The 24,941-nt window shown below is 39.5% G+C and overlaps 1 protein-coding gene across 1 annotated transcript in view; it reads right to left on the reverse strand.

Moving 5' to 3' along the window:
- Positions 1–24,941, reverse strand: part of LOC109037983 (retinol-binding protein pinta) — a 57,027-nt gene extending 32,086 nt beyond the window's left edge. The window contains exons 1-2 of the mRNA XM_072303775.1: positions 24,790–24,941; positions 20,549–20,675 (exon numbers count right to left, since the gene is read on the reverse strand). The gene's annotated coding sequence lies outside the window, so the exon portion shown is untranslated. The remainder of the gene's footprint in view (positions 1–20,548; positions 20,676–24,789) is intronic.

The following is a 24,941-nucleotide window of genomic DNA, read 5'->3' on the forward strand; positions in this document are numbered from 1 at the left end:
AGAGGCATTCATCATCTTTGTGCCACAAGAATAGTGCTTACCAGGAAATGTTTTTGGTAAAGGAGAAAACAAATCAATTTGGTCAAACATAGAAATCTTAAAAATTTAAATAACACTATACATGATGTTGCCGATCACTTGCTATCTACAGTTTAGCTTGACAAATCCTTTCAAGATGTGACACCATGACACCAATGGACCATGGACTATGACACCACCATTCAGAAACTTGTCGCCGATTCCACCGATCAGCCTCTGTTCTCGGTCATTGACCAGGTAAGTTACTAAACGACACGAGAAGTTCACTTAAACTAAAGGGAAACGACGAAGTAACATTAACCGCAAGCTTCTTCGTCGTAACTCGAAAAGTAGATCACATTATCAGGCCCGCACATATTTGGTAAAGGGTCCACGGAACGGACAGCAGAGCCACGTACCCGCCAACCCCCCTGTATTTTGTCTGTCGTGGCGGGTTTGTCTTGGGAATCATTAGAGAAGCGCTCGTCAGGCTACATCGCTAAAGAAACCACGACCAATTCAACTGTCGCTTGTTACATTAAAATCAAGTACCCTGATCATACAAATCCTCAACACGAATACATCAGGAATTCGAGTGGGGAAGTCGGGGAATTTCTTTCGGGGCACGGGGTGAATTCCGTAACTGTTGTTCGGAACACATGGACGTGATCAGACCCGCACATATTTGGTAAAGGGTCCAGCAATACAAACGCCGAAATCAGCTAATTCTCAATTTTGATCTGCTTTACAGAGATGCATCGTAGGTGCCATCCTGGGGGGCTGCGGCCATCCTCTGACGGGGAATCTCGGCGGGGGTCGCTGCGCGTGGGGGCGGTTTCCGGGTCGGGCACTGGTGGTCACGATCGCGGGTGACGACGAGGCTCGGAAGCTGTCGAAGTGAGCACTGAGCGATTTTGGGGGGAGTTCTCGAGGGGGGTACCGCCTGGAGATGAAGCCACTGGACTCGAGTTACAGCATCGTCAAGGCGTGGAAAAATCGAGTGTCACCCGGGGACGATTTAGACCCCGTTCCACGTAAATGCAAAATGACATAGTGCAAACCTTTATTGTCCCAATTCTTTACAAATCATGGAGCATATGCGCAATACTTATTCAGATTTAAGAAGAGAAGTGACCCTTTTTGCCCCATGTGTAAAAACCTAACAATAGATGATGCAGAACATACCTTTTTTCACTGTGAATCCTTCAAGTTACTCAGAAACTCTCTCCAAAGTAAACTAAATGTCTCAATAACTCCAGAAAATATCATCGAACAAATGATCAACACAAAGAAAAACTGGTATCTTATTCAATACTACATCACAGAAGTCCTCAAACAAAAGCAAAAAGTCCTGAACGAAGACGGAAACGAGATGTCACCTGAAATGCCAACCTACCAACACTCCTCCCTCGATGACATGTCAGCCGACAATTCCGAGGATAACGCAGACACTTAATCATTCAGAAGACCGAGGATCTTCAAGTTATATTTTAACCACTTATTAGCTTATCTTTCGGGAATAAAAAAGGGGGAACCACCAATTTGTAAATATAGGAACTTCTTATTCTAATCTAACATGTAAACATAGGCCTTCGGCCATAGTTCTGTCAAACTATGGTTCCAACTTGTAACCAAAATAATAAATCAAAGTTATCTTTAAAAAAAAAAAAAAAAAAACCTTTATTGTGTTGTCTTTAGGTTGAGCTGTTCGGAATGTCTATTACCTCGAACGACTTAATCTGCGTCAGAAAGGTCTTAAAAGCAAAAAGGAAATTCAGAAAAATGATGCCCAACAACGGGAGATCATGTAAGTATAGTGCAAGAAATTGACGCTGCTAATTACAGGTCGGAGCCCGTCACTCCTCCAGAAACTCCCGTCTGCTTTGAGGTCCCAGATGCCCACTCCGTGGGCCCAATGGAACGCTCTTCAGCTCACCATCATCAGATTCGCAGCCAGGTTGCACCCGGGGGGCATATTCCCAAACCCCGCCTGAAATGTGGGTGAAGACAGAACGAAACGAGTAGTTCCATGAAATGAAGTCGCTCGATTGATAAAATGCCGTCAATTCAACGGAGAAGGTGGAGATCCCTCGAGCCAAAACAAAAACGGTAGACCTCAAACAAACCCGAAGCTTGATTGACCATGTGGACTGCATTTTGCAATTTGGAACTATAAATTCTAGCCCGGTTTGAAAACAACATATGTGCCATTAGTTTCCCTATACACACAAGTGTTTTTTCAGATGAGCCAAAATTTATAGTTCCAAATTGCAAAATGTAGTCCATAAGTGAACCAATACTAACTGTAGGACTTCATCTTATTGTTAGACAAGGAAGAGAAAGCCATTCAAAAGGGCCATACGAAAGCCTCCCGTGCTTTCGGATTGCAGATTTTTGGAAGCAGCCCAACGGGTGGATGGGGTGATAACAGCATTAAGACCCGCCCAAATTCGGGCTATGGAAACTATTTTTCAGAAGGAGAACGTGTGTCTGCGATTCCCTTTTGGGTACGGCAAAACGCTATGTTTTGTTGCGCCGTATATGTTAAAACAAGCAATTGTTGTTATAGTGGTACCCCTTGTCGCTTTAGTTATTGATATGTTTCAAAAGTTGAAAAACTCAGTAGCCTGTATAGATCTGAGAAAAACAGACATTTGTGAAATGGTTGTAACGAGCCTTGAGGGGATATTCCATCAAGGTCGTAGCGTTTTTTTTCTTGGTAACTCCGGAAAAATTACAAAATTTGGAAGCTTTTCATAACTTTTTCTCCGCCAGGACGGAGGAGAAGGTTATTGTTTATGACGAGGCTCATTGCATCCCAACCTGGGGAGTTGAATTTAGACCTGCACTGTTGTCCATTCACGAGTGGGTCACGGACCCAACAAACGTGCAGGTCATCCTTATGTCCGCCACAATATCGGAGGTGGACATTGATTTCATCAAAAAGGCGTTCCGAATTTCGATCGATAATATAATTACGGACCTTCATATTCGCGGCAATTTTGAATACAGTCTTGTCGACATTTCGCGAATATTTGACATCAAAACTGTCCATACGTTGATAAAGAACCCTGCCTCTTTAGTTGGGTTAATAGACATTTTATTTCAAACCCCTGATCACCTCAGTGTTTTAAGAGAATGCGAGCAGTGGAATTTGGGTTCTCCATGTTGAACATAGTGCCCCCGGAGATGCAAAAGCGCATCTCGATTGCCGATGTGTTGTAATCAAAAATTCTCGGCGTTTATACCAAGGTCCGTACTCAATAACTCAAAAAGAGAAGTGATTCCTTTTCTCCGACCCCTTATTGTGTTGTAATATAAGTAATTTCAGCCGTAAATCGGCAACAATGCACTGAAAAGTGCAAGGCGCACATACTTGCATTTTTTCCCCGCGGTGGCTTCACCGTTGTTGCTCTTACCAGTTCAGTTCGTATCTAGGCCTCGAGAATGTAAACAGCCTCAGTCCAAAACTCCATGTCTTATTCCAATAAAACTAGTAATACCGTCTTACGAAATGCGTTGCTTCATATCCTCAAATCAATACAAAACAACAGGTTATGGGCCCAGTGATCGCATCTGCATTTGTTTTTTTTTTTTAAAAAACCGAATTACGAAGACGGAGATGGAGTTTCTTTCGATTCGTGGATTGTGTCTTGTTCGTGCGTTCATTACGTGTTCGTTGATCGTTCTCCGTTCGTTACGTTTTACTACGAGTCGCGAAGTGCTTAATAATGGGCTGGTTCTCTGACAATAAAGAAAACACCATTAATATTAAAAGTGATCTGGATATTCATGACCTAATGCTATATGCATTATTATTTCTACTGATCCTTATATTAATAGGGTTCTACATTGCGCAGAAGTGCAAAAAACTGAAAACTCGACACGAAGCCCTGGAGCGCAGAATTCGTGGAGTGTAATAACCTTAAAAATTAAAATTAAAACTTAAGAAATTAAAATTTAAAAAAAAAATTAAAAAAATTAAAAATTAAGAAATTAAAAATTAAAAAATTAAAAATAAGAAATTAAAAAATTAAAAATTAAGAACCGAAAAAAAAAAAAACCCGAGATTGAAAACCGATAACATTAAAAAAAATAAAAGTGCTGTGGTTGTGCGACTGTGTTGAATCGAAAAATTATCACGGACAATTTTTTTTTTTCGTGTAAAAGCGGACAGTTTATGTATTTTTTGTTGTTGTGTTGATCAGCTTAGATCACAAAAATGGATGCAATTCTAACAAGTGCCGGTTTCTCGACCATTACGAAGTTGAAGGGTGTTTCGAATTACACTCTCTGGAAATTTGAGGTAAAGATCTTTTTGGAAGCAGCAAAAGTTTATAATGTAGCGGTCGGTAACGATGCTAAACCTCTTTTAGACGCGGATAAACTTAAAACCTGGAATGAGTCAGACGCAATGGCGAGAAAAATAATTGTAACTACAATAGATAAGAGCCTCTTGACTCACATTTTGACTTGCACCTATGCCCATGAGATGTGGTCGACATTAAAAAATCTCTTTGGAAAATCAACTGAGCAAGAAAAAAGTGCCTTGTATCAGGAATTTTTTGGTTTGAATTTTATAAAAAATGGAAACGTGGTCACTTATGTGAGCAAACTTGAAACACTCTTTGTGCAGTTGAAGGGATTAGAAGCTGGAATCAAAGATGAAATGCTTATTAATAAAATATTACAGGGACTACCTGACTCATACAGATCATTCAAAACAGGATGGGATTTTCTACCAGTTGGTAATAAAACCCTTGAAACTTTAAAAAGTAAACTTTTGGCGGAGCATAATAGAGAGAAAGCAGTTAAAACCGAAGAGCCTGTTGCCTTTCTGGGAAAGGAGAAAAGAACCTGTCACCGGTGCAAAAGAGCTGGACACATAAGTCGTTATTGCAGAGTTAACATTGACAAGAATAATGATAGGTCCGAAAACAATAAATATGATAAATCAGTTAATCGTGGAGACAGTAACCGTCAATGCGGAATTTGTAAAAAAACAAACCATGACGAAAGTCAGTGTTTTTTTCGAAACAAAAATGATAATAAAAACAATTCGGGTAAAAACCCTAAACCTGATAAGAATGTGGCTTTCGTTGCTCACGGGGGAGAAAATGAGTATTGCGAGGACATATGGGTCTTTGATTCCGGCTGCACTTCTCATTTAACTAATAAAATTAACATAATGACCTCAGTAAAAAACGTTAATACAAGAGTATCTAGTGCCAAAGAAGGTGTTGACATACAAATTGAAGCGATGGGAAAGGTAATAACAGACAAGTGTGAGCTCAATGATGTCTTATACTCGCCCGATATTTGTACTAATTTGATATCGATAAACTGCATTATTACAAACGGAGGAACGGTAAACTTTTCAGAAAAAGGAATAGTCGTATTAATGAATAATTACCCTGTTATGCACGGAAAACGCGATAAAAATGGCTTGTTCGTTGTCACTCTTAAAAGTGTCTTGCAAAACACAGCTTTCTTCGTGTCAAAAACTGAAGATTTGACGCTATGGCATCGGAGACTAGGACACCTAAGCATCGAAAATATTAAAAAACTAACAACAATGTCGGAGGGTTTGCATTTTTCTAAAAATCAGTTTAATAAATTAAAATTAATTTGTGACGTTTGTCCTAAAGCCAAACAAACGCGCGCCTCATTCGGGAAGATGCGGACACCAGCAACACGCCTACTTGAAATTATTCACACGGACGTCTGCGGAAAAATAAGCCCACCAGCATGGAGCAACGACGAAGAGTATTTTGTGACTTTTCGCGACGACTTTAGCGGTTTTACGTGCCTGTATTTGCTTAAGAATAAGAGCGAAGTTTTCGATACTATAAAAACGTATGTAGCGTTTGCGGAGCGGAAGCATAACTTACGAGTCGGTAAATTACGACTTGACAACGGTGGGGAATACAGCTCCACTGAAATGAAAGACTGGTGCCAAACTAAAGGAATCGAATTGGGTTATACACCAGCAAATACGCCCTCACTTAATGGCGAAAGCGAACGCCTTAACCGCACGTTGGTTGAAAAAGTGCGTGCTATGCTCTTTAATTCGAAATTGAATAAAGAAATGTGGGGCGAAGCTGCCCGTGTAGCTGCCTATCTCGTGAACAGATCCCCAAAAAACGGCTCCGAAAAAACCCCATACGAAATCTGGCACGGCAAAACACCAGATTTAAAAAATCTCAGAGTGTTCGGTTCGCGAGTTTTTGCTAAAACTACTACATATCTTAAAAAACTAGACAGTCGAAGCAAAGAGTATGTTTTCGTGGGATACGCGGAACATGGATATAGACTTTTCGATCCAATTGATTCGCGAATGATCATCTCGCGTGACGTCATTTTTCGAGAAAATGAAACGATTAAACTTCTCAACAGCGCAGACAACGAAGTGCGGATTTTGCTAGACCATGAACCAACAAATGCCATACGGCCGGAAGCAGACAGCCAAGAAGAAGAAGAAGACAGAAGAAAGAAGACGCAAGATAAAGGAGGTGAAGAAGATACGACAGAATCAGAAGAGTCAACTGCTGACGATTCAAATGCTAGCTTATGGGAGCCAAGTGATGAAGAAACCAACCAAACGGTGCTGGAAATTGACGATGATGGAAAACGATACCCGGACCGAGACAGAGCCCCGGTATGCAGATATCCAGACCCGGAGAATCGAGCATTATACGCGCAGTACGCCTCTGTTTTTGCTGACGCCGAACCTGTGACAGTGCATGAGGCAATGAACTCGGAAAATGCAACTGAGTGGACTAAGGCGATGTCAGATGAGTATCAATCATTAATTAAAAATAAGACCTGGGTTCTAGTTGATCCTCCCTCTAATAAACCAATAGTCAGGAATAAATGGGTGTTTAAAATAAAAAGAGGTCCGAATGGTGAGATAAGTCGCTATAAATGTCGATTGGTTGCTAAAGGATACTCACAAATAGAAGGGGTAAATTATCATGAAACTTTTTCCCCGGTCGTAAGACATTCGACTTTGAGAATGCTATTTGCCTTAGCGGTGGAATTCAATTTAAAATTAGAACATCTCGATGTTGATACAGCTTTTCTTAATGGAGAAATTGAAGAGGAGATTTATATGTATCAACCCGAAAGCTTTGAAGATAAAAGTCAAAAACACAAAGTGTGTTTACTAAAAAAGGCGATATATGGCCTTAAACAGGCCTCTCATGCCTGGAACAAGAGAGCCAATGAAGTTATCACATCCCTTGGGTTACAAAAATCGCGGCTAGAACCCTGCGTCTATTTTTCGCGATCAAAAACCGGCATTTTTATTCTTGCCATTTATGTTGATGATTTTTTCTTATTCTATTCAGATCATGCAATGAAAGATAAGGTCAAAAAGGGGTTAATGGACGCATTTAAAATAAAAGATCTGGGGAAACCAAAACAAATACTTGGGATGAACGTCCACGTAGATGAAAAAAAGGGTGAGGTTAAATTTGACCAGGAAATTTACATCAATCAGATATTGAGACGTTTTCACATGGAAGACTGTAAACCCGTGGGAACACCAATTATAAAAAAGGGTAAAGAGGATGAGAATGAAGACAAAAATAAAAAGGGAGAAATAAACACTGATATTCCATACCAGCAACTAATTGGGAGCTTGATGTACCTATCGGTCTGCACAAGACCTGACATTTCGTATGCAATTAGCTACCTTAGCCAGTTTAATAAGAACCCAACGAATGAAATGTGGCAACAAGCTAAGCGTGTATTGCGGTACCTCAAAGGTACAAAAGAGAAAGGGTTGCTTTACAAGAAATCAGAAAATTCAGATGTAATTGTTTTCACAGGATTTATTGATGCCGATTGGGCAGGAAATCTTGAGGATGGTAAGTCTTATACTGGATATGTGTATAAAATTAACGATAACACTGTTTCATGGGAAGCGAGAAAACAGAAAACTGTTGCTTTATCATCAACAGAGTCAGAATATTACGCCGTATCCGAAAGTGGCAAGGAAGGGTTGTTTCTAACAAATCTTTTCACTGAAATTTTTAACGAAAAATTCAATCTAAAACTGATTAATGACAATCAAAGTGAAATTAAACTCCACAAAAATCCGAAATTCCATAGTAGGACGAAACACATTGCTGTCAGACATCATTTCCTGAGAGATTTAATCCAAGAAAAAGTTTTATCGTTAGAGTATCTGCCAACAGAGGAAATGGTGGCAGATATGCTAACAAAACCACTGACACCAGCGAAGCATATGTTTTGCCTAAACAAAATACTAACCTGATAATTTTGTTTGAAAGAAAGTAATAATTAAACTTCTGTTGTAAATTTGCATTAAGATTCAAGAAAACAAAAATAATTTTTTTTTTTTTTTGATGTAACTAGATTAAGAAAAAATAACTAAACTTAACAAAAACATTTTTGTAAGACGAGGCTAGGGAGTCTCTCGTAAGGAGACTGTAGGAGTCTCTCGTAAGGAGACTGGGATTGGTTATAATTTTAAAATTTTACGAAACGATTATACGCCTTCATTATGGGGGGGTGTTGTAATATAAGTAATTTCAGCCGTAAATCGGCAACAATGCACTGAAAAGTGCAAGGCGCACATACTTGCATTTTTTCCCCGCGGTGGCTTCACCGTTGTTGCTCTTACCAGTTCAGTTCGTATCTAGGCCTCGAGAATGTAAACAGCCTCAGTCCAAAACTCCATGTCTTATTCCAATAAAACTAGTAATACCGTCTTACGAAATGCGTTGCTTCATATCCTCAAATCAATACAAAACAACATATTGTTCTGTAATTAGTTCTATTTCGACCCTGTTATTTTTCCCTAAAAAGATTCTTATTTCCCACCGAAAAGTGAGTCTTTACTTGGTATTCTTCAACTGTTACTTTTATTCCTCGCCTTCCCTTTTTTCTGTGTTCACAGTGTCTGAGCGACAGAATGCGGTAAAAAAACCACCATTAAGAACCACGATTACAAAAATATTCGAAGAAAATAAGTGTGATCTGCTGGATCACCCTCTTCGGCCGCCATTCGTGAAATGCCCAAACGGACATAGTATTTGCTCTTCATGTCGCCAACAACTGACTCAAGATGCTTGTCCTTATTGTAGAGTCCCTTTAACAACAGTGATCATTGATCAAGGATACAATATGCCGGACCCACCGAAAAGTGAGTCTTTATTTGGTATTCTTCAGTTACTTCTCTTCGCGACGACGACAACGAGTTTCGGCAGTGCAGACCCACTATAAACTTGCGGCAGCGTGTGTTTGACTGCTTATGCGCAAAAATCTTTATGCAATTGCTTGCAACAAAACGCGAATTGCCTCAAGTTATTGCTCGAGTTAAAAAGTTGTTAAGTTGTAAAAGTTGTAGTTAAATTGCGTGAATCTAATATGTGTAATTATCCATGAGATTTTTCTCTCTTTCATAATGTATCAACAAAACAGCGTAACTGTGGCTAACACTGTGTTCCCTACACACAGCGTCGTGCAATGCTCAATTTTCATTGAAGAGAGTCAATTTTTATAAAGGTCATAGGAGTTAACGCATCTGTTCCAACTTGGACCTTTAAAGTGTCCGGAAGTACTCGTCTTTCGGCACCCAAACTATTTTTCTTGTGCTAATTTCTTCAACTACTGAGCAGTTTTCCGTGTCTCTTGATTATTTTCATTTTTTCGAGGTAGTGTGTTTTCTCTCTCACTGATTCATTTACTCACTTCAATGGATTCCCTGTGAAGGCGTGGGCAGTATTACTCCCCTTCAGTTGATTCCCTGTGAAGGCGTGAGCAGAATTACTAAAAAAAAACTTGGTAAAAGAGTTGGTGTTGATACACACTCCGGTTTAAATTGTGAAAAGAGAAATATCTCTTCCTCCGAATTTTGATTTGCAAAAAAAAGAAGGGGGAAAAAAAAAAAAAAAAAAAAAAGTGTGAAACTGATTCAAGCAGAATCATTTTCCGAAGATATTGTTCATTTGTCCAAAACTGATTCAAGCAGAAGCATTTTCCGAAGAAATTGTTCATTTGTCGAAAACTGATTCAAGCAAAATCATTCTCCAAAGAAATTGTTCATTTGTCGAAAGACAATGGCATCCTTCAAAGTTCAAGCGATATTAAAACCCTGTTTCCCTTCCTACTTGAAATAGGAATACTAAGAGTAGGAGGAAGGATATAAAATTCTCGATTATGTTAAAACGCGAAGCATCCGATCTTGATACCAGCAAAACACCAATTTACAAAACTATCATTCTTGCAAGAACGTATCAGACTTCTCCATGCTCCACCACAATTGCTGTCATCAAAGATAAGACAAGAATTTTGGCCCTTGAATGGCCAAGATCCTGCAAAGAAACTGGTAAACTCGTGCACGATATGACGAAAAACGATGTCTAAACCCTGTTCTCAAGTCGTGGCTCCGTTGCCTACGGCACGAGTAGTTCCAAGTGCACCAATATTTACTGTTATTGGAATCGATTATACTGCGCTTTTATTTGTTAAATGCAGTCCACGTTAAAATGCAGTCCACGTTAAAATGCGAAATTAAAGAAAATTTACGTTGTACTTTATATTTGTTTTGCAATTACAGCTTATCACCTGGAACCAGTTGATGCTTCACGCACTTCTTCATTTTTTGACATTTTAAAGCGATTTTCATCCAGCAGAGGCTTGTCATGATTTGACTGTTGATTCTTAGGTAAAAGCTCGCGAGAAACACGATGGTGCCACTGGTTTTCTCTGAAATCAACCATCGTGTTTCTCGCGAACTTTCACATAAGAATCAACAGTTAAATCGCAAATTTCTCACACATGCAACATCTCCATTGTCGGAACCCAAAAACAATTGTGGTTTCGTAAAGTACTCATCGAGAGCTTAAAAAAACGAAAACACCGTTTTATAAGCTCTTGATGAGCACTTTATGAAACCACAGTGGTTTTAGCATTTCCAGAATTAGGATAGCGACATTGACGTCATAACCGAACACGTGCGGTATTTTGTAAATTTTATTGGTGCTATGAGTTTGATATGCTAGTATTTTTTCTCAATATTTGTTATGAACAATTGCCGCGATGTCAGAAAGAACTACTTCTTTTGCTGAAGGCAAAACAGGATTATTTCGGAGCCAATCGCTGTTTCAGTAAGTACCGGTTCGTTCGTTTCCCTGGAAATGGTCGTGGATGATGGATTTACTGCGGAAGCGGAGTGCACCGTCGACCGTCGTTGTCTCGCAATTTTTTTGTCTTCAGTCATGGAGAATCCGTGTTCAAAGCGTAGGCGTCCTGCGAGGCGTGGGCATGTTTTTCGCAACCCCTCCTTGCGGCGCATCGAACGGCGTGGAGAAATGCAACTGGTGCGTGATTTACCGTATTCGTTTCGACGGAGCATTTACGATGTTAAGGAAAGAGATTCTTAAAAATTTAGTATATTGAGATATATTAATACTGAAGCTTAGTATTGAAGGGATAAATTAAGAACGGCAATTTTGAAACACCGCGATGGAGATACGTGGTTTCGCACTTCAGTCGGTGCGATACGGACATCCATCACGTTTAAAAAATGCATCAAGTCCCCGTCACCGCCGACCAACGCGTTTGTCAATCGAATCAACTACAGGTAGTATGAGCAGGCAGTCAAAACGCCTTCAATTTTTTGAACGCAATACGGACATCCGTCGAGGTTATAGTTGTATAAAGGCGCCGTAGCAAACGCGTCCCATTGTTTATCGTTACAGACGAATATAAGTTGAGAGAGGCCAGTCATAATGCCTTCAATTTTATACATACATATTTTTGAGAAAAAATGAGAGTCGACGTTTCTCCTTTTGCGACGTTGCAGACTTCCTTAGAAATTTTATTTTTCTTTCGAGAAGCTGGTCAACATAAAACTTAAATTCTCCATGATTTTTCGTATTCGATAGCAGAAGATTTGGTTCAAAATTATATGAGCTTTGGAAGCAGACAGAGATGCAAAAGCCATACAACTGTTGTCCCTCAAAATGTTGGTCATGAAAATGGGTTTGGAGAAGAGGTCGCGAAGTTGGTCATTGATTCCAGGCTCAACAAGTCTGAGAAGACCATTATGACAACATCTGTTAAAATGGCCGTTCACCTCCTCTTTTTTGAAATGCAAGGCATCACAATACTGGCACTTCACATTTAAAAGTCCGAAATTATTTTCCGGAATAATTTAATTTTTCAAGAGTATAAATTTAAATTGTTATTAAATGATGATGAATACAAAATTCCAACATCAATTTCCAAAATTCCAGAGCATGTTATATCTTCTTTCAAAATGTATTGTCAATTCAAGTTGCTATTCAACTATAATAAACAACTTGATCGTGGTTGTTCTATGATTTCTTACGAGCAGTTCCCTTTCAGTGTTTAGCGGCCGCGTAGCGGCCTCAGGCCCCTAGTGTAATTTTAATTGCATTTCGCATCGAGAACTTTAATCGAATGAATAATCACGACGGGCGTACATCGTTTTACACTGGTAAAAAAAATCTCTTGGACCAATGCCGCGGTGCATTGACTTGAAGAGAGCAGTTTCTGGTCGCCGGATTTAAGAGTCTTGAACTCTTGTTTCAAGCGAATTTTGCATTGATTCAATTCAAAATCCGCTTGAAACAAGAGTCCAGACTCTTAAATCCGACGACAAGAAACTGCACTCTTGAACCAAGAGGTTATTTTTAAACCAGTGTACGGCTGAGTTTATGCAATTTTAGAGAAACATGATCTTTGATGTAGTGAAGTTCGCAGCAAGTGCGGTTGGTGATAACCGTCTAAAGTTGGCAACAATCCTCCCTCCCATCCAAAATAAAAAAAAAAAAAAAAAAAAGCACCACCATGTTGAGACCCTAAGCCCCCACGGGGCCCAGTGGCCATTCTCTCCCTATGAAGAGTCAAACAATTTCGGCAGAGTTGTAGCACAGACTTGAAAAAACGTCGTAAATCCAGTGATACAACGCGATTCGTGTTGTATGCACCCTGTACAAATTTTATTAGCCAAGGTTAGGGACAAATATGCCGCGGTGAGGGAATCAGGGATTTCGTGTATTACACTGAGAAAAAACTATGGCTTATAAACCTATTAGAGGTAAATATGGAACACCACTAATAGTAGTACCTCTACATATAATAATAGCACATATACCTTAGTTATGGTACGGGGTACCTTAATTAGGTACAGAGACCTTAGTATGGTTCACAGACCGAGAATCATTAGTTTATTTACGACTATTATAGGTGTTCCATATTTATAAACCATAGTTTTTTCTCAGTGTATCACAGCGCAAAAATCACCAACCTTACCAATTACGGGCCTTAATGAGGAGCCGCAACTGAACTTACAATCAACAAATTCCTGACAGCTAATTTAACTGGGGGGCTATGTCCCGTGGCCGCTACACGGCCCAACCCCCCAGATATTATTCTGGTTTTTAAAGTTGACCGCTTCTCGCGTCCTGAACGCCTGGACATCGTCCCGATGATCAAATCGCAGGCGAGGCTTACAAATCGAAATTAGTACGCGGCTCTGTTCGTCCCAGGCACATAGTCGCCACTATTGGCGAGAGGAACAGCCTTGCCTACGATATATCGATTGGTCTGCCATTCAAACCTACGGAAAAGGATCGATAAATGGGGTGTTCGGAACAGACACCTTAATAATCGATTCTTTACCATAGCTTCAAATGGAGAAGTGTCGATGATCAGTCACGCATCGCCACTATTTCCCTAGGTAGTTATCGTCAACTAAGTTCATACGTCAAATGAAGTTTCTGAGGTGTCTGTAAATGGTGGCAAGTGCCTTTTACTCTGAATTTGTTTACAATGAAGAGTACGAGTACAGCCCGACACATTGAACTGTATCGATATACATAAGAGTCGCTTTAATAGCGCTCTCTGGCGCTCTGCGACACCTTACCGCCACAAAACTCGGTCCTCCCACAACCCGTCAGGGAGTTGGCACTCCTTCATTTCCTTACAACCCCCTTCGCCGCCCTTTAACTGGGCGCCCCCTTCGTCTCCTTCCGGGAGGAACCAAATCAAGCATCTTTAATAGCAGCCTCTCATTCTATTAACATCACCGTACCAGAAAAGCTGTTAGGACATGACGTCGAACACGATATCATTTTCGAATTCCCCGCTCTGACGCACTTTATCATTACGCGGACCCGATCTCTCCTAGAGATTTCTGTCGACTTCCCCGAGAAATCCATCTCCGATGCTCTCAACACATCCTGTGTCCGTTTCTTCAGCTGCCAAACTTCACATCCGCATGTTAATATACTTTGAACTACAGCGTTGTAAATTCTCCACTTGTTCTTGGTCGGAACTGGAACTGTAACTTCCGACTGTTACATGACGCATTGCTCTTCAGAGTCAGTAAAAATAAAATAAGGAAAGGAAAGGATAAAGGAAAGAAAAATTATTAGCTGAGCCCCCCAGGAAAAGTAAAAGGTCAAGGCACTGAACGTAATCTTCACCTACCCGGCCCACTGGTAGGACTTACCGAATTAGGAAGGCCTTGGAGCTATATCCCAATCCTACCGTACATAAAAAAAAAAGAAAGAAAAAAAAAAAATGATAAATGATAATAGAAGTTGTTGAAATACTACAAAACTACATAAATGGGGGAAAATAGAAGGACAGGATAAGACATAGGAGGGAAAGGTAGGGAAACTGTAAAAGTGGAAAGGTTTACGACTCCAAAAAATTGATCGACCCCCACCGAAAAACGGACGGACCGATTTCACTGTGGAAAAATATATGTGGAACGTGCCGTGAAATTGGTAACAGAAGCCTCTTTGGGGAGCGCTTATTTGTTACCTACGTGACGCACTTCGTTGGCATTTAACCCCCCACCCCCCCACCCTTTATTTTCCTGACGTAGGTCCTTATCCTGCAACACGCAAAGACAAAATCAGGCTGTCTACTAAAATAGGCTGGCCAAAAATCAGTACTTTTTCAGTACCTCCGATTGAAGAAATTCGAAAAATTTCAAAGATTTGAATTTTCCGCTTAAACTGCGACAAAAATGACAAAACATGAACAAATTCCGGACCTTCTTGCGGAATTTTCGCTCTGTTTGAGAACTTCCGGACCGCCTTAAAAAAATCAGTACTATTTCCGGACTTTCCGGACTTGTAGACACCCTGAAAATGGGTAACGCTCTCCTCGACCCCCTCCCCCTTGAGCGTTATCTCATGAATGGCTCCTCAGCAGCTATCGGAGAAGACACGAGAAATGGATATAAATTCGGCCGAGCATTTGGCGAGAAAGTTGAACCGTTCATCGAGAAAATCGGAAAAATCCCGTTCCATTCAACGGCGTGAACTCTTATGACTGTTGTGAGTAATTTTGAAAATATTGTGCCTCACCGAATACCCTGTAGCGGAGTTCGTCCCTCCGCCCCTTCACACTTTCATACGCACTGGAAAAAACAACACATTGGATCTAAAGTCCAGACTTTTAAAAACATCGACAAGAAAAAATACTCTTGATTCAATCAGAATCTAGCTTAAATCAAGAACCAAGCCTCTTAATTTGAGCGGATTCCATTCTGATTTAAGCTTAAATCTGATTGAATCAAGAGTCCTTTTTCTTGTCAATGTTTTCAAGAATCTGGACTCTAGATCCAATGCGTTTTTTTTTTTTTTTTTTTTTTTTTTTTTGTTTTTTTTTGTTTTTTCCTCCAGTGCGGCCATTTTCTCCTCAAAGAGAAGATAGCGCAGACGTGGCCGTCAGATGTGATATTCTTTCACTATCATACCAAAATTAGCAAAGAAGGTAAAGTAGCAATCTGCTCATACGTCGCAATATCACCGCAATACTAATCGAATACTCGGTGATCGATAAGCTGCGGTTGTCATAAAATGAGAGTTAAAAAAAAGTTGCCTCTTCATGTTAAAAGAAAAAACTTGTCGACAAATATGTTCACATTAAGTTATCATGAAATCGCATCGGTACACTCAACAATAATATTTTGTTACACTGGGAAAAAAAATAAATAAATAATAAAAAAAAAAAAAAAAAAAAAAAAAAAAAAAAAAAAAAAAAAAACACATTGGATCTAGGGTCCAGACTCTTAAAAACATCGACAAGAAAAAATACTCTTGATTCAATCGGATTTTTGCTTAAATTAAGAACCAAGCCTCTTTTAGCTCAAAAGCTCAATTTAAATTGAGCGGATTTCCTTTTAATTTAAGCTTAAATCTGATTGAATCAATATTATTTTTTCTTGTCAATGTTTTCAAGAGTCTGGACTAAAGATCCAATGTGTTTTTTTTTTTCCAGTGTAGCCTTCAAGTTTACGAAAGTTATTCGGACGTCAAAGTTACACGTTACGAAAAGGCGATTGATCACCAAACTTCATTGTGTACTTACGTTACTCGCAGTTGACATAAAGAGGAACAAATACACGACAGTATGAAGATAGTTGCTTGTGTATTAAATTACGCATCTTTTTCTTTACACCGGGTTCGCCTCCAACTGTTTAATGGAACAGAAAGGAGCCGCTTCTTTCATAAAGAGAGACTTTTTTCCCCCCATTCACATTAACGTTCGGCTATTTCCTCCTCGTAGAGAGAATGGTCCAGATGTAGCCATAAGATGCAATAATCATTCGCTTTCATGGCAAAACTTCAATCTTGTAGATAGAGGTATTTTGTTAACATTTCAAAACCCGAGATAATTGGTTAAAACCAAAGATAATTTGAAAACGCTTTAGAAAATTGGTTAAAACCTGACTAATCTGTCGACAAACTGATCTGTTAATCTTCATGGTACCCATTGTGACCTGAACTTAGCCATGGCTAATGCAGAGCACTGAATTTGAATTTGAAATTTGATAAGAACCTAAGTAGCATTCTACTCACTCGTCGCACGACACGAGTGATCATAAGACGATTTTGGATCATAAGACGATTTTACTCACAATACTTCAGTCAATTCAGAAGCATTCTCGTCAAAATTAAGCATTTCGCAGGTTTAACACGCGACCGGATAAACAGGGTATGTCCTAAAACAGGCTGGCTAAAAATCAGTTCTTTTTAAGTACTTTTCCGGTACATTCGCAAGGAATTCAGTACCTCCTCAACATAAATATTCAGTACTTTTTCAGTACCTCCAATTGCCGAAATTCGAAAAATTTCAAAAATTTTAATATCTCGCTCAAATTGCGACAAAAATGACAAAAAATGAAAAAAAATTCCGGACCTTCTGACAGAATTTCCGCATTTTTTCAGTACTTGCGGACCGCCCTTAAAAAATCAGTACTATTTCCGGGAATTCCGGACTTGTAGACACCTTGAACCTAGAAAGAACTTTGTAAGCACTTTTCTTCGTTGAAAATAAAATTCGCAGCGTTCTGTACCTACTAGCATTTCTTTTACATGCCGTTGACAAGTCAGTCATCTCCAAAAACCCGAAAAAGTGTAAAAATTGGCATCGATGCCATCCCGGCCGATGAAGTGAGTGTGAAAAAATTCCGTCGAAATTGACGGAGTCTGTTAAGATCACAGAACAACTTTCGAACCCTCTTAGCGCCATTCGAGGAAGTTGAAATTTCGAATCACCCTTGTGTGGGGTGAGAGTTGCTTTACGTGCATTTTGTAAAACCTTCCTTGCAGCTTAACTTTGATGTATATCTACACAGTACACGAAAGAAGAATACAAAATGGTACCAACATACAGTAGGCACTTACCTTTCACAGTACAACTTAAAATTCCATCAAGAATTCAACAGTCCTTAATCCTCTGCTCCGACAATTCCTCAGAAGTTAAATACTTTGTATGTCCTTTATTGCACTTGTAGAGCAAAATCCCGTAAACAACGAATCACATAAGCCACTATTTCAATTTAGATAAGTAGCTCATGATAGTGTGTGAGTTAAAAATAAAAATTGAGGAGCTCGAATAAAAAGAAGAAAGTTTCTGCGAAAATGTGCTTTGACGCACCATTCGACAAAGTCATTTTAAATTAACTTCCTTACTGCTTGTATTAGACTTTAAATGACCTCACTAAGGGCCGACAAGAAAAATTTGTGAAAATCAATGAATATAGCATGTACGAAAGGTGATATGAAAATGAAAACAAGTAACTCAGCATAAGGATGTAAGTTATTAAGAGTCTTTATTAATAAATATTCTTTCACTGGTAAGCTGGAATAAACATGATTCAAAAGTGTTCATAGCAATTACTTCAAAAAGCGTACAAATTTAATGAGTGATAGACGATAGTGGGAGATCAGCAATGAGACTGGATTACTTAAAACAAGTAGATTTGTTGAACAAGAAGTTTAATTTCTTTTTACCGCATTAAAAGTAAGAAATGAAAATTCACTGAACGGGAGCAGATAGAGGAATCCTTGACAGATGGCAAATGTGGGTGTAATGGAATCCATTTTAAGACACATTTTATTTCGATCTTTGTACAAAACAAGTGACGTTCGGATTGACTATGGGGCGCATCGAGCTTAAGTAGCACACTGAGGTACGATAAGACCCTAATCGATCAGCTGTTCAATCAAAAAAGTCTCGTGGCCTTTCAGGCTACCTGTTTCAACTCACTGGTTGTCAAAAAAAAAAAAATTTAAATTTGCCTTTGTTTATCTAGGGAAAAGTCTACTTTTGGGAAAATCTGAACACGATTGAGAAAAACTAAGGTCATTTTCGGATTCAGCAGCCAAAATTACATGAGATGAGACAAGTTGCATGCCCATTGAAATTTTATTTCTATTCCTAAAATCAAGGTTTTCCCGATCAAGAGCTCCTTTCCCCGATATACTCCATATAAAGCTCATCCGATTGTTTCGCGCAGCACTTGACAGGAAAAGCCTCGATATTGGGAATGGAAATGGGCAATGGACATGCAATACTAAATTCCTTATGTTTTTCAGGTTGCTGAATCTGAAAATGACCTCAGTGCTTCTCCGCTGTGCACAGATTTTCCAGAAATGTGACTTTTCTCTAGAAAAGCTTGATTTCCAAGGAAAATTCCGATTTTACCAAGAAAAGCTTGATTTTTAAGGAAAATTCAAATTGTTCGGGGAAAATCGACCTAACCCAGCAAACTACAGGTCATGTTTGGACTCGGAGCGAAAAATTAGCTCAGGCAGAATTAACAGTTCGTAGGCAAATTGACCCGTGTTGACCAGTGTTATATTTGTGCATTGCGTAAGCCAACCTTGCCGTTGGACATAAGTAGTACTGTCAAAGAAAAAAAAGAGGCGATACTGCTCAGACAATAATGAAGGCAAGTATCGGAATTGCTACTCATTTAGAACAGAAAATAAATGGTTTAATTAATCTCGAACAGGAGAGGGTGGTACCTATGGATTCAATCGACTATCTCAAATCCATCGACAAAGCCTTGAATCGAGCGACTAACCCGAGAATGAATTGACATATCCATAAATTGGAGGACTAAGCGTGAAACAATCGAATTCTGTCGATCTAAACAGTTCGAATCTTCAATTTTCTATCAGCCCAAAAATTTCTTGGTGATCTCAAACTTGCGCATGCTTTCTTTTCACATGTGAGAGCCATCAACTAGGCCAAAAAATTCAGACCATCTTCACTTCTGTGCGGCAAGAATAATTTCAAAGTTGACCAAACTGAGAGATTATGCTCACAACATGAGAAAGCTAAAAAATGGCAAAGGGTCCATCATAGTTTGTGAGAGGCCTATTTACCTCACCCAGCCCACCGACAATTTACAATGCCACGATTACTATGGTTTCTATCCCAGATTGGTGTCATGGAAATACAGCATTAACTGCCTTGAGAAAATTGAGTAATTGAGGGATTCGAATTTTGAGGTAATTGCTACTAAGAAATAATTTAATGAAGAGAATGCAAACTAATTTTCAGTGAATGGCAAACCCTCCTACATGCAGACTTTGAGATGTAACATTTTCCCCGAGTGACAGACCGTGACCTAGACAAAGAAAAGTATTTTGATTGCGCTGATTCAGCATTTCATAACTTACATTTTATTTGTTTACATTACCTTTGCACAAAAGGACCACGTTTGGCAAAAAGGAAGCAAGCCACATCAGCTATTGCCCAATTTAACTGGACAATCTTATATTTCACTAAACAATTTTGCGCAGATTCCTTGGAAAATTTATAATGAATTTGCATTATACTATGCGAAAAATTAACTGAAATTTGCACAACCGTTATTATATGAAAAATTGAATTGCCAGATTAAATTTGGCAATAGCTTATGTGGCTTGGGTCCTTCCTGCTAAATGTGGTCCAAATTTTTCTGAATTTTCAGGTGATTCTTCTTCACCCTTAATGGGAGAAAAGACTCCGAAATTTTCAGGCTAATTAGTGCGACAGTTCTGTAATGAAAAATAAAATGTTTGAAAAAATTGTGAAACAAGGCAGACGAGATATGTTTCTTTGTGCGAGACCACAATTTTTCTGCCCGGTCTTAAAATCCACCCATGACAACCAGACATGTCAAAAAATAATTTTAAATGAGTAAAAAGGATAGATTAAAATTTTTGAAGACCTTTACCCTGATTTTAGACCATAGGTTGGCGACTGGATAGCAAACTGCTGCTGTATCTCACTGCACAGAGAAAACACCATCTGGGATGAGAGAGGATGGTAGCACCTTCACATTACTTAGTCTGGCGGCATTTCTGAAACCAAAAATAAATGATTGAGGGGCAATGTTCTAATTACCATTATTTCTAAATTGCTCTTTTTCTGTTTTTGAGGTCATCACTGAGAATGGTACTGAGATTGTACTGAGGGTAACGAAAACTCTTCACAAAACAAGGCAAAAAGGTGTATGTGATTTCAAGTGTTAACGAAGAGCTAATGTTAGTTCTAAAACTTAAATTGGTTTATTTTAAAACTGTTAAATGAGCTTCACAGATTGAAAAAAGCCGAAAAGAAAGTGATGTAGAAATTGCATCCTTGAAAACAGAGACTCTTTTCCCTTAGTGCTTTACTGATGACCACATGGTCATTGCTCAGGATCCAGAGTAAGCGCAGACATGGCTCAGAAGTTGGTTATTGAAACTTTCATGTGGGGCTGCAAGTCAGCGGGACTACATTCAGGAACTGCTAGTATTCACTAACTCATCTCTGCTGCACAAGGTAACTAGTAGCATGAAGTGAGCCAGAATTAATGGTGCTACATTGCAAAATAATGATAGTTCAGACGAAAGATTGTGGGGCTATTTTTTGCCGTGTTCAAATGATGAGCCAAGATGCAGCCCTTTCTGTGCCTAAAATTAGTCAATTGCTTCAACGTTCTGCAATCAGTTACGACTATGTGCTCATTGTTATTCTTGTTGTCGCTGTTATGATTGGAAGGCGATCAGATTGAGCAAAATCCACATCAGGAAACAGAACCATTCAATTGAGTTCCATATGCTCAAGCTCGGCTTCCGTAATCAAAATGAGTCATCACTGTAACTGTTGAGTGTCGCTGATCAAAACTAACGGATGTCTGTACTTTTGGATCAACATGAGTTGCAAACTAAATACTGATCAGAAGGCAATTATTTATTCTGATGCGTGTTTAACATGAAAAGAAGATGTCTTTGCTTTGGATCCGCAATACTCAACAGTCGCACAGCCCAAATTTGATGGACTAGTTTCGATCTTGAAAACAGGGTTTGAACAATTGGCCTAATTCAGATTATATGAAATTCATCCTATATTATCTTCCCTCCATTCTGATTATTGCTTACTTCAGACTGTGGATAGCAGATGGACTGTAGGGAAAAGGTCATGCACTGAAAAAGCACCGCTCTTGACTGATTCTGTTACTATTAGAAAGGAGCAAAACATAACAGTAACCAGAGAGTTGATGACAAACAACTCAAGCTACACTGTCCTGAAATTTGGTTCCTTCTCAATTCCTTGTCAAGGTCTACTGATGATTTAGAATAACCAGCATTCATAATCCTGTTGAATCCTGATACTCAAATATAATCAAAACTCCATCCCAGATATGAATGAGCATCTGACTCAAATCCTCAGAAACAGAAAAGATATGAAGGTGAATCCAGGGTTCGATTAGGGATAATTCAAGATTAGAGATAGCCCCACCAGTCACCACTGAGAATTTCATTTTCCTTCGACAATAACTGAAATAAGATTCCTCAAATTACAAAAAGCAGATCCACAAGATATGGATTATTTTTTGCTTGATTTTTGGAGCCAAAAACATTGGCAGTTGGAATACAAGCGCAGAGAAAGTACGGATGAAACTTTCAGCTCAGCGGCGGCGGCCGACCATGCAACGGAATCCCTCATGTTGGGAATTTGGAAGAGAAGATTTGTTTACAGAGTGTTCCTCAAGTATATTGCTATATCCCCTGGATCTCCAATTTGGAATAAGTATTACAGTTTTTATTATTTTGGCAAATATGTACGACTATTCTGATCAGCGCGACGTGGTGGCCAAATAGCGAAATTCTAAGCCTGGATTCACCTTAAGTCCCACTGTCTAGGGGAAAGACATGTCCCTTTGAATCAGCCATCTCAAGATATCAAGGGTGGAAACTGACTAGCAAGAACGCATGAGAGAGATTTTCTGTTTCTGATCGATGGAATTCCACCAGTCACCATTTTGGTACGAAATTGCCCGCCAGTCGGTAGTTTATGAACGCACTTTCCACCGAAGTAAACTAATAGATTTCGTCCTCTCTTCAGACCCCGACACTGCATTAGTGGAGATATATACTCAATATACCAGCATTAACCCCTTTTCTGCCATAGTTAAAGTACGAGGGAAAATAACAATAATAAAGCTTGAATATAGGGATGTCGATACTTATCCGATACTTGCAAAGTATCGATACTTTCGATCGATACTTAACGATACTCGGCATCGATACTCCACGATATCGATACCATGCAGTATCGATGCCAAGACCCCAGTATCGACGGTATCGATACTTAATCTGATTTGGCCATGAAGAAGGCCTCTTTTTCTTTTTTAAAAAATTCTCTCCCCACTATTTCACCTTCAAGATGCACTGTGACAAACGACGGAGTAATCAAGTTTCTCAAAATGATTATACTTCAATAAAAATGTTAAAAGCTCAGTTCGATAAGTGTAGTTAAAGGCTCAAAATAGCTGACTAAGGACGCGAACAGGGCTTTTTCGAGAGAGGCGTAAATCTGGCGGAATTTAACGGCCGACAGACATACGCACACTCAGAATCACGGCATAATTCAGAAATAGTATCGATGGTATCGATACCTCATAAGTATCGATACTTCAGCTCGATGCTCGATACCGGTATCGATGCTTAGAGTCGATACCAGTATCGATACCGAGTATCGATACTTCCCTGAGTATCGACATCCCTACTTGAATATTACATAATTCAATACATAGGCGACAGTAACGATGCAGAATTATCAGACTCGGCAGCAGCGCAAAATACCCTTGTTTGGATTGAAAGTACTGGAGAAATCTCCCATCCTCAGAGCAGTAGATTTGGGGGCATAAATCCACCGATCATGACGTCGGCACCAACCAGTGAATTAAGGAACGCAGTTTGGTGATCCGTTGCACCGCCGGTCAATAAAAAATCCCCTGTGATAACAAGGGGCAAACAGGCTTACCAGACTTAGTAGGTTCTGTAGCCTATGTACTAGGGATGTCGATACTTAACCGATACTTCTCAAGTATCGATACTTTTGATCGATACCCATCGATACTTGGCATCGATACTTAACGATATCGATACCATGTGGTATCGATCCTCAGACCCCAATATCGATGGTATCAATACTTAATCTAATTTGATCATGAAGAAGGCCTCTTTTTCTTTTTTAACATGAGTAAAGTTGTTAGAAAAGAAAAAGATGCCTTCACTCTCTTCTATTTCACCTTCACTCTGCACTATGACAAACGACGGAGTGATCAGGTTTCACAAGATGATTACTTTCGTTACCAATATTAAAAGGTCGGTTCGATAACAGTTGTAAGGGGCTCATAATAGTTGACTAAGCACGCGAATAAGGGCAGTTTCAAGAGTGGCATAAATTTGACGGCCGACAAACATACGCACACTCCAAATTACGGCATAAATCAGAAATAGTATCGATGGTATCGATACTTCAGCTCGATGCTCGATACCGGTATCAATGCTCAGAGTCGATACCAGTATCGATACTTCCCTGAGGATTGACATCCCTACTACGTACATATCAGATCAGCAAAAAGCTGAAGACCTATGCTATAATTGATACTCAGATGAGCTCTTGTCCTCTGAATTAAGGTTCTTAGCTTAGAGAAGAATTGAAACGAACATTGGCTACATAACCAACTCTATCTGAACAACTTGGGCGTCAATTCGGATTCGCTTTGTCAGAACTTCAAAGACCACCCGCTAACAATGTTATAGCAATGATGAAGGAAACTGTAGACTCTGCTTTCCTGTGAATCAACGCCCTTGCCAGGTTGGAGGGAATAAGGAGAAAAGAACCACCTGAAATTTAGACCAGCAGACCAGGATTCTCTCCGTTTCCTAAATGACCACCGCTAACGGGTCACACCGAATTCAAGAACTTCTCGTACCCAAGTGGATGAAACTCAACAAACTTGGAATCACACACATATTCTGGGTCAGCGATGACTTCCAAAGAAGTGGTAATAAAATGGTAAGGCATTAGAAAGGGAAAACAAGCAGATCGCAGTGCCTGCGGCAGCCTGCCAAGATGAATTTTCACTGGGCCTTGAAAACATGGCAAATGATTAATAGGGGTCGATAAAGATTCACTTACGTACAAATGTTTCAATCGAATAGAAAGGAGAGTCAAAATTCGACAGGTTCTTCATGAGAAAACTTAATTGCAGGTAATTAATCTGAAGCGTCGAGATAGCGGTACAACAGCTGGAGAAATTCAAACAGAATAGAAAATGGCGTCGCGTCGGC

Source organism: Bemisia tabaci, chromosome 8 (genome assembly GCF_918797505.1).
Source record: "Bemisia tabaci chromosome 8, PGI_BMITA_v3".
In the NCBI taxonomy this organism is placed as follows: domain Eukaryota; kingdom Metazoa; phylum Arthropoda; class Insecta; order Hemiptera; family Aleyrodidae; genus Bemisia; species Bemisia tabaci.